Raw genomic sequence first — 11,723 nt, 5'->3', positions numbered from 1 at the left:
GCTGTTGTTGTATCAGCCTGTCCTTTGTGGCCCTTTGTGAGTTCTTGTTTGTTTGCTTTTGTTGCATAGGCCATGTCTCCCTCTGCTGTCCTGGCTGGAGTGCAGTGGCATGACCAGAGCTCACTGTCTAACCTTGGACTCCTGGGCTCAAGTGACTTTCCCACCTCAGCCTCCTGAGTAGCTGAGATGACAGGGGTGTGCCACCATGCCTGGCTAACTTTTTTTTTTTTTTTTTTTCTACATGAGGTCTTGCTATGTTGCTCAGGCTGGTCTCAACTCCTAGCCTCAAGTAATCCTCCTTGGCCTCCTAATTAATGTTATCCTATTCTTTTTTTTTTTTTTTTTGAGACGGAGTCTGGCTCTGTCGCCCAGGCTGGAGTGCAGTGGTCAGATCTCAGCTCACTGCAAGCTCCGCCTCCCGGGTTTATGCCATTCTCCTGCCTCAGCCTCCCGAGTAGCTGGGACTATAGGCACCCGCCACCTCGCCTGGCTAGTTTTCTGTATTTTTTTTTTTTTTAGTAGAGACGGGGTTCACCATGTTAGCCAGGATGGTCTCGATCTCCTGACCTCATGATCCGCCCATCTCAGCCTCCCAAAGTGCTGGGATTACAGGCTTGAGCCACCGCACCCGGCCAATGTTATCCTATTCTTAATTTATGTAGTCTATATTTTCTTACCTGTCTCCAAGAATAGTAATGATTTTTTTAATCCACAAAGTATTTATTTTTAATGCTATTTTTTCTCTTTTATTTAATTTACTGTGGTCTTTTATTCCCCTCCTGTCAGTGGTTTTCATTCTAAGACTGAATGGTGACCTTTGTGATCCATTCGTATTTTAAAGTGCATACTGGTTTGAGTTTTTGTGGTCGTTTTCTCCTAATTTTGTGTTAGCACATGTGGTTATCTTTATCATATCTCGTGTGGTTATCTTTTACAATTTACTAAGAGTAAATAAAAGGTCTGGATATGTTTCTGGGATTTCAGCAGACATGTTTTATTTTAAGGTTAGTAAACAGAAAGCCGACCTAAGTGGTAGGGATCCCCTATCTCAGAATAAAAAAGACCTTTCTTTTCTGGGCTCCTTAAGCCCTCTTTAGAAGGCTAGTTCTTCATTGGTAATTATATTTAAATGTCTTTATTTAAAATGTCTGAAGATTTTGTTGTTGTTGTTGTTTATCTATTTGTTTGCTTCTTTCATTCCAGTAATAAAATACATCATGCATGGGTTGGAGGGAAGAGGACAGGATGGTGGTGAGTGTGGAGACCCAACAGGACTGATATTTCCAAACAAAGGTCTCCAATTACTTCTCAGCTTTTTGGACACCTCTTTCTCATTCTGCTAACCTTCTTTATGTTCATACTTGGACTGAATCAGTTTTCTTCTTGGATGCAATGCTCTGTTTTATGTTCTGGGAGTATTTTACTCATGTTAGTCATCAACAGGTTACCATCCACTTTTCTCCTCTAAAAATTTAGTGGAAATCAGTTGGCCACTGATGGTTAACTTCACTGTGGTGTTCATATTCCTTTTAACAATCTCAGTTTAATGAGGTGTTATGAAGGAGGGGACCCAAGTACTTGTGCTGGGTCTGCCAAATTGATTTGAGAGTTTTAGAAAACATAATTCAAGGGTAGGGAATGAGACTCTTAATTTTACATGTTTGTTTGGGGTTGTTTTGGACATATTTTTTAGAAAATTAGAAAGAGACATCTTCTGAGGAGAAGCCAGAAGGTTTATTGATACATTTGCCTTGGTTATATATTTTGACAAATTAGGGTTTGGCAAACGACAGCCAGTAAGCCAAGTCCAGCAGTATCAGTTTTTGAAAATAAAGTTTTGTTGGAACACAGCCTTACTCACTTATTTATGTATTTGTCTATAGCTGCCTTTATGCTACAATGGCAAAATTGAGTACTTGTTTCAGAGATTGTATGGCCTGTAAAACATAAAATATTCACTTTCTGGCATTTATAGAAAAAACATTTCAGATCCTATATTTAGATGAACCTGTAATCAGAAGCAAATGGTTCTGAATCTAGCTTTTTAGGTAAAATCACATTCCAGTCTTAAGTCCCAAAAGGATTTTCTCTTTGAATAATAATTATTATTTTCACTACTGTAGACTGAGCACAGTAAAATTTTCCCCCATACCACATTGAGTTAGAATGGTCTTTTTCCATCAAATCTGTATCTGGCTGTAGCTTTACCCAACTAAAGCTGGTAACTCCTTTAGGGCAGTCAAAAGTTCCTTTAGAAGATAAGCTTAAAAGCAAGATTTAGAATCAAAATTCCAATTTTACATTTTAAAATAACCCAAGTCAAAACAATTTAGTATCAGTGCTTTGGAACTGGAGTTATCTTACTGACCTGAAAGCGCACGAGTCAGTGCTGGACTTACTCCGCTGGTAATCCCTCACTCACAAAAGAATAAACCTCCCAATGGAAAGAGAAAAAAAGCTGTTTTGTGGGATCTACTCTGTTGACTGATTTACAAGCTTTTTATACATTACCTTCACAGAAAAAAATGGTATTATTTCTCCAAATAATAAATAAACGTGAACTAAAGGGAAGCAAACTTGAGCTTGCATTTTGATAGATAAAGTCCTGCTTCCTGCCCCATCCATTAAAGACACAGATGGCTATTTGTGGAGACAGCTCACAGAGCGTCGGATTTCACCTGAACATATCTCCTGCAACTATAAATAATTAAATGAAGCTGATTGTCTCCACTAGTAATAATTAAGTTTGGATGCGGGAAATCAATGGAACCAAAAGGTGGTCCATGAAAAGATCAACAGAACTGACAAAACTTTAGACGAATTTACCAAGAAAAAAAGAGAGACTAGTTAAACGACTAGAATCAGAAATGAAATAGATGTTACTATTTATTTTACAGAAATAAAAGAATTATAAAGGAAAACCATGAATAATTGCACACTAAAATATGAGATAACTTAGATGAAATGGACAAATTGTTAGAAGCAAACTGCCAAAAGTGACTCAAGAAGAAACAGACAAGCTGAATAAACCTATAACAAGCAAAGAGATTGTATTATTAATTTTTAAAATTACCCACAAAAAGTCCCAGGCCCAGATGGTATATCATTGCTGAATTCTACCAAACATTTAAAGAAAAAGTAATGTCAAAATTTCACCAACATTTCCAAAAAGTAGAAGAGGAGAAAATCTTCCCAAATCATTGTATGATTTCATTATTTCCCTGATGCCAAAATGAAAGATATTTTAAGAAAAGAACACTATAGACCAATATATTTTATGAATATAGATTCAAAATTTCCCAACAAAATTTTAATAAACCAAACCAAGCAGCATATTTAAAAAAATGCACCATGACCAAGTGGGATTTATCTCAGAAATCAAAGGTTGGTTTAACACCCACAAATAAATTAATGTAATAGATTATATCAATATGATAAACAAAAATCACGATTATCTCAAATGTATAAAAAGCATTTGACAAAATCCAACACTTATTCATGATATTAAAAAAACTCAATAAACTGAAAAAGAAGGAAAATCCCTCAACCTGACAAACGATATCTACAAAATCCCACAGCTAACATCAGACTAAATGATAAAAGAGCAGGTGCTTTTCCCCTAATATCAGGAGCAAGTCTATGGTGTCTCCTTTTGCTACATATATTCAACACTGTAAAGGAGGTTTTAGCCAGGACAATTAGCCAAGTGAAAAATAAAAGGCATCCAGCTTGGAAAAGAAGCAGCAAAGCAACTTTATTTGCAGATGACATGATCATATGCCCAGAATCCTACTAAAAAATTAAACTAGTAATTAGTTCAGCAGGGTTATAGGATACAAGATCATCACACAAAAATTAATTCTATGTCTCTATATATGCAACAAACAATTCAGAAAATAAAATTAGAATGGTCTTTTCAGTAAGTGGCATGAGAACGGTTGAATTGTCATTAAAAAAAGTGAAAATGGACCCTTACCTTACACCATATGCCAAAATTAACCAAAAATAGACCAAAGATCTAAACATAAGAGTCAAAGCTGTAAAACTCTTAGCAGAAACGTGGGATAAATATTTACAACCTTGTCTTTGAAGGATTTTTAGATACGACACCAAAAGCACAACAAAATTAGATAAATTGCACTATTAAGTTTAAAACTCTTGTGACTCAAAGAACATCAGCAAGAAAATGAATAGACAACCCACAGAATGGAAGAAAACATTTGCAAATACTGTATCTAAAAGGACTTGTATCCAGAATATATAAAGAACTGTCATAACTCCATAATAAAAACACAAATGAACTAATTTAAAAATGGACAAAGCATTTCAATAGACTCTTCTATTACAGAGAAATACAAATGACCAATAAGCACTTGAAAAAATGCTCAGTATCATTAGTCATCAGAGAAATGCAAACTAAAACCACGACGAAATACCACTTCATATGCACTAGGATAGTTAGAAGCAAAAAGTCACATAGCAAGTGCTGGCAAGGATGTGGGGAAATCGGAACCCATATACACTACTGGTAGGAATGTAAAATGGTGTAGCCACTTTGGAAAGCAGTCTGACAGTTTCTCAAGTGGTTAAACAGAGAATTAAAATTTGATGCAACAATTCTACTCATAGGTATATGCCCAAGAAATATGAAAACATTTGCCCACACAAGAACTTGTACATAAATATTTATAGCAGCGTTAGTCATTAATAGCCCAAAGGTGAAAATAACCCAAATGTCCATCGATGAATAGGTAAAATGGAATATAGCCATAGAATGGAATATTATTTGGCCATAAAAAGGAGTGAAGTACTGATACATGCTTCAACATGAATTAACCTAGAAAACATGACAAGTGAAAGAAACCAGATACAAAAGACCACATAGTATATGATTACATCATTGCAAGTCCAGAATGGGGAAATCTGTAGAGAAAAATGTAGATTGATTAATGGTTCCTCAGGGCTGACTGTTGTCATAGTTGCACATATTTGTGAATATATTTTAAAAGTTGAAATGTACACATTAAATTGTTGAATTTTATGATATATTAATTATATCCTAACAAAGCTGTTAAAAATTGAGTTGGTTGGTAGTAAAAAAAATTAAAACAATGGTTTTAATAAGATACGTTTAATTTTTCTCACATTCAGAAGGTCTGGAAATAGCCAGCCTATGGCAAAGATGGCAGTCCAAAGTTTCAGGAACTTTGGCTTCCTCTGTTTTATTATTCTCAAGGTATCTCATGGTCTAAATGGCTTCTGGAGTGCTAGCCATAAACCTGACTTTTAAACAACAGGAAAAATGAAGAAGGGAGAAAGTTAAACAACTCCCCTTTTAATGACACATCCAAAAATTACATGTATCATAATTGGCCACAATCTGGTCACATGTTTGTACTTGTATGAAAATGAAGCTGGTAAACATAATCTTTTTATTTTATTATTATTATTTTTTTGAGACGGAGTCTTGCTCTGACACTGAGACTGGAGTTCAGTGGTGCAATCTCAGCTCACTGCAACCTCTGCCTCATGGGTTCAAGTGATTCTTCTGCCTCAGCCTCCCGAGTAGCTGAGACTACAGGCCTGCACCACCATGTGTGACTAGTTTTTGTATTTTCAATAGAGACTGGGTTTCACCATATTGGCCAGGCTGGTCTCGAACTCTTAACCTCGTGATCTGCCTGCCTCAGCCTCTAAAGTGCTGAGATTACAGGTGTGAGCCACTGCACCTGGCCAGTAAATATAATCTTTATTCCAGTAGTACTATTCTTATCAAACAGAAGAGGAACATTTGTAAGTGGACATCAGCAATCGTTGCAATGTTAATAAAATAAATATTTTATCAAGGTTGCTATAAAAAGCAATGCTGAATGAAAATCTAAAATGACTTAATTCTGAGCATCGAGAGAAGGAAGGAGAGGAGAGAGATAATATTTAACTAAAAATATAAAAATAATATCAAAATTCTGTATTAAGGGTTCTGAGTGGCAATGTAATCGTTATAAGCAAATATCAAATATAAAGGTTGTATAAACTACAAATAACCAAGTGTAAGCTTTGAGAAAGCATCTGATTTACGCAGCACTGAAGAAATAGGAAGATAGATGAAGTTTGGTTTCCCTGTGAAAGACAAGACAATGAAGTTACTGAAGTGTCAACATCAAAAAGCAAGTAAAGAAAAGCATATGCAGATCAATTAAAATTCAAGGGTGGTGTCCTTTTTATACCTTGTCTTGTTGTTATGAAATAGAAATGTATATTAAGGAAAGTTTTGATGGGTGGTGATATTTGGGAGTAAAATCTCTTTATTACAGAGCATGAGAGCCAAAACAAATCAGATATGAGTGCCGTCAGCAAGGTAATTTAATCTGCAGCCCATACTATTGCCTGCTTTTGAATATTAGCACAATTGACGGTGTGTTGAGGAAATTTAGCAGCCAGAGGTGTTTACTTTAGCTTCAAATCTTACTGCACATGGCGGAGTTGGCAGTGCCCTCACTTCTGTCAAGGGATGTAAATAATACATGAGGAACTATTTAGTAGCCAGAGGAGGTGTTGATATTTAATGTGGTAACATTTTTAATTGTGCACTAAACTGAGTAAACCAATACATTTGTATCCTCAAACTTATAAATTTAAAATAACTACTATAATTTAAATAATTATAAACACTGTAAATAATAGCTTACAAAGACATTCTTGGAAATCGAAGGAACGCATTCATGGGTAGAACTTATTTGCAAGTGTATTGGAACAGAAGATAAATAATGTGTGTATATATAAAAACAAAGAACCAAATTTGGCCAACTTTTCTTTAAAAAGATGTTACTGAAATTACATTTAAGAACCTTTGATGAACCCTAAGAAACCTGGGTTTAATATCACTTCCTAGCTGTGTTACCCTGGGTAAGTTAACTAGCCTTACTGAGCTTCAGTTGCCTCTGGTACAGAATGGTAATCCCCACCTCATATCAACAGGAGATCACTGAAGTGCTTGGACTATGTTACGTCCGAGATACTCCCTACCCCACCCTTCCTCTTTCCTCCTTTATGGAAATGCATCAAGATCATCAGTGGAATATAAAGCATGGGGCAGTGGAAAAATGGGAAGGACCAGTTATACAGGCCATTGACATTTATTTTTTCCATAGTTGGTTCCCAAATTGGTATTTAGGTTACAATTTGGCTGAGGACAACAGCTTAGATATAAGATGCGATGATCAAAGTGGGCTTTCAGCTGACACTGATCCTAGAGTGTTGGCCCCATCCATCACAGGATGTTTCATTTCACATCTTTTTGCCCAGTCCTGAGTGCACGCACGTCTAATCGGTTTCTGGAAGCTTGTGGTGAATAGACTGGGTTAGAAGGGCAGGAGTCAGACTTCCTTCCTCTCCTGCCCATTGGCCGAATGCGCTTCACAAAAGCCTTCCTATCCACCCTTTCCTCTCTCTACATGACGCTAAGTACTGCTATGGAACTAATGAGCACATGCAGATGAATGACTAATAATCTCTCTACCATCAGTTCTCATTTATCACAGCCAGATAATTTGAATTTCAAATTATCTCCAGAAAGCCTCTCTTTTGAATATTTATTGACATTTCAACAACTCTTCTTAATTAAGTAGTTTATTGGAATGAACAAGATCTTTGTTTACTCTAGTTCAGCAGAAGCGTGAAGAGTCAAAATAACAGCATTCCTGCTCTGCAGAAGACATCAAGGAGAACTTTGCCAAGAAATCTTTGTTCGGCTGTAGGTTTGTTATTCATTCCTCCAGCTGTCAGTGAGTGCCCGTATACAACGGACGTGCTGCTGGGCACACGTACATGAAAAAATACATTTGTTGACCTTAGGAACCCAAGAATCTCCCTAGCAAGAGAGAGACATGCAAAACATAAGAAAGAAAGAAATGTATCTTGTGGGAAGTGCAGTGGAGAACAGGAGGAGACGTCTGAATCAGCCTTACAGAATCCTGAACAGAGGAAAGGATGGTACTTGGGCTTGGCCTGCAGGCAGAGGTCAGAGTGTGTGCAGCTGACAACCTGGGAGGGTGGCTGTGTAGTGGCACTGCAGCGGCCACACAGAGGCCAGGGCAATCCTTGGCTTCTGATGTCAGTTTTCGGAGTGGTACTATAATCTGTTTCCAACAGAGGGGGGATTACGGAAGCTGAATGCCCGTGGTGGTTTCCCTCTTTCATGTAACATGTTGTCTGCGCTCAAAATATCAGGGGCTCCTGATTTCACACTCCGATGTTAAACAAATCAAGATCATTGACCTGTATCTGCATGATTTATTATTTCAGACATTTCATGCTGCTAGGGAAAGGTTCTGTTTGGATTGTGACTCTGTACAGCTCTTATCCCAGGAGGAAAGATACACGTTGCTACTTTGGTTGCCATCTAAGCAACCCTAAAAAGGGATAATAAAGGGTTCTGTGTATCGAATTTTCATACGTAGTATCTCATTGAACAACAAATATTAATAATTATTTTTATTTATGGTTGTTTAAAAATATCTGTAAATCCCCTTGTCCGAAAAGAATTTAGCTGTTTTTCTTAATGCAAACTCTAGTTTTTAAACAAAAATAATTACCTTTTAATTGAACCAATACTAATTCTCTTTGGGTTTTGTATGATCTATAAATATGTCATTAATAAAAAAAATTTCCTTGGCATTTTTTTTACCATCATATTAAGCACCTCATGTTTATTTCATGTTTTCAATGAATAATGAAATTTTTATTTAATAATTTTTTTAATGACTACTGAAAATGACTAAGAATAAACATGTATAGAGAGGTAACCATTTAGAGAGGCATAAATACATTGTCTAGATACAATTCTTGGAGTCAGAGCATCTTTGAGTGGTAAGAGAATTGTGTGTTTTTTTAGACGGAGTTTCACTCTGTCGCCCAGACTAGAGTGCAATGGTGTGATCTCGGCTCCCTGCAACCTCCACCTCCCAGGTTCAAGGGATTCTTCTGCCTCAGCCTCTTGAGTAGCTGGGATTACAGGCAAATGTCTGGCTAATTTGTTGTATTTTCAGTAGAGACGGGGTTTCACCATGTTAGCCAGGCTGGTCTCGAACTCCTGACCTTGGATGACCTGCCCCACCTCAACCTCCCAAAGTGCTGGGATTACAGGTGTGAGTCACCGCGCCCGGCCAGGAAATGTAAAGGTCATCTTTCCCTGCACCTATCCAGTGCCTGTGTGAATCTGCAACCCTTTCCCCCCCACCTGACCTCACCATTCAGAATTTTTTTCTAAAAGCAAGTAATTTTTTAAGCTGTGAACAAAAGGGTAGGAAAAAAAGAAAAACCCCCACTTGGGGAAAAGGGGAAAGCTGGTAAGGTGGGTGGCGGTGTGTGGAGTCATGCCTAAACTGGTGTTTTCAATCGCCTGTGGATGTTTTCCCTTGCCTTTGTCTGGTCTCCCTTCTGATTTATTTCTCTGAGTATGGAATTGTAAGTGGGAAGAGGATGTATACATATCACCATGGCCTGGACATATGAATGGCTCTGCGTTCTTATTACCCCCTGACTGACAGATGTCAGGTTCTTCTCACTGCTGTTGGTAATTGGATAACGGGAGAATTATTTAATGTATTTCTTCAAGACAAATATTAACATTGGGATTTTCCATTATAGAAATGAAATCTTTCAAACCAGAATATAAAGCTCAAACCATGCCATCTGAAATAGTTTGTTGCAATATTTTTCCCTTGCTTTAAATGTTTAACATGTTACTGTTGTGTAAGTATAATGTGATACATGCACTCATTTTAATTTGACTTACACGTGATTATCTAGTGTGGATGACGTTTTTCAAACAGAATGTCATTACATCAGTGCTGTGTTAACAGGAAAGTATATTAGCCTCTATTTGTTAGTGAACGTTAAAAGCTAGGAATATAATTCTTGAAACAATGGCACGGTGCTGCTGAAAATGACAGCCTGTGTTTTCCAGTTGCCCACATTGCAGAATTAGTAAACATGAATCAGAAAAACAGCCACACACACACACAAAAATGAAACAAAATCTTATAACACATTCAGATTGCTTTCCTTTAAAAATAATCTTGCCCTTGTCTTGAGCTAGGTGCCCTAGAAGCAGAGCCTGAAGAAGGTATTCAAGTTCAACTGATTTAGTGGGGATGTTCTCAGGTAAAGGGGAATGGGGGTGGTCTACACTCAAACTGGCTTCTGCCCTGTGCCATGGGAGCCATGTGAAGGACCCTGCTGGAGTAGCTTCTGCACCCATGTCAGTCACTGGCCCTGGTCAGAGAGGACACAGCTCCTGTTTGGAAGTCGGCAGTTGTCTGGAGAGCAAAGGGCAGTGGGGTGTCATTGCTGGCCATGATACCCAGCCTCCCAACGACAGCTTGGGCTGGCACTCTGGCTGCAGGAAATGAGCAGAATTCAAGCAGTAGCTCTAGCTGGCAGTCATCTTCAAAGATAGTATGAAGTTGAGAGGTAAAGCCAGCTGGATTTCTGGGTCAGGTGGGGACTTGGAGAACTTTTCTGTCTTACAAGAGGATTGTAAAAATGCACCAATCAGCACTCTGTAGCTAGGATTGTAAAACGCACCAATCAGTGCTCTGAGGCTAGCTACAGGTTTGTAAAATGCGCCAATCAGCACTCTGTAAAAATGCACCAATCATCTCTCTGTTGCTAGCTAGAGGTTTGTAAAATGGACCAATCAGTGCTTTGTAAAATGGGTCAATCAGCAGGACATGGGTGGGGACAAATAAGGGAATAAAAGCTGGCCATCTCCAGCCAGCAGCAGAAGCTGTTTGGGTCCCTTTCTATGCTGTGGAAGCCTTGTTCTTTCCCTCCTCACAAATCTTGCTGCTGCTCCCTCTTTGGGTCTGTGCCACGTTTAAGAGCTGTAACACACACTGTGAAGGTCCACCGCTTCATTCTTGAAGTCAGCCAGACTATGAACCACCAGAAGGAACCAACTCCTGACACAGTAGCTGCATCCTCAGGTGGTGGTAGGTACGAAGGAGCTCTCTGCGGTTTCTGTTATAAAGACTAATACCATTGGTGTGGGTTCCACCCTCATGACCCACCTCTCAAAGGCCCAGCCTCCTAAAATTAGCACTTTGGGGGTGAAGATTTCAACATATCAATTTGGGATGACACAAACGTTCAGGCCCGAGTGAGAGTCCCACAGAAGCTCTGCCTGCAGAAATGCAATTAGGGTGGTGAACACCAAGGGTGCCAGAAAAGCCACGGGAAACTGGAGCCTGCCAGCTTTTTGTATGATACACCTGGGAATAAATTAAGACTACTGGGAAAAGGAGAATGACAAAAAAGGGGAGGAATTGCTTAACACTGAAAAAAGGTGACTCAGTCCCCTGAATCATGGAAAACTTGCCTTATTTGCTGAGCAAAGGTTCTCCAGCTGCGGTGCTGGGGGACACCTGACACTTAACTTTTCTGGGGTTGGGAGGAAGCAGAGACTCACTGCCCTGACTCCCTCACCTGGAAGGCCCAAGGGGGTTTCCCTCCACAGTTTTCTGGCCCTGGAGATCACGTTATCACCAGGTGGAGCGACTGTAGAACCAGAATTCCACATGGGGCGGGGTGGGGGGCGTACTCCGTGCTGCACTCTTGCCTCTCATATTTCCAAGACACGAATTTGCCCAAAAACGTGCTTTTAAAAAGTTAACAAATTTTCAGCGGATTCACTTAAAACAGCATCTCCTCCCTAGGACACC

The sequence above is a fragment of the Trachypithecus francoisi genome, unplaced genomic scaffold (assembly GCF_009764315.1).
Source record: "Trachypithecus francoisi isolate TF-2019V2 unplaced genomic scaffold, Tfra_2.0 Lachesis_group3, whole genome shotgun sequence".
NCBI lineage: Eukaryota > Metazoa > Chordata > Mammalia > Primates > Cercopithecidae > Trachypithecus > Trachypithecus francoisi.
The sequence above is the reverse complement of the archived record's forward strand: the minus strand, read 5'-3'. Positions refer to the sequence as shown.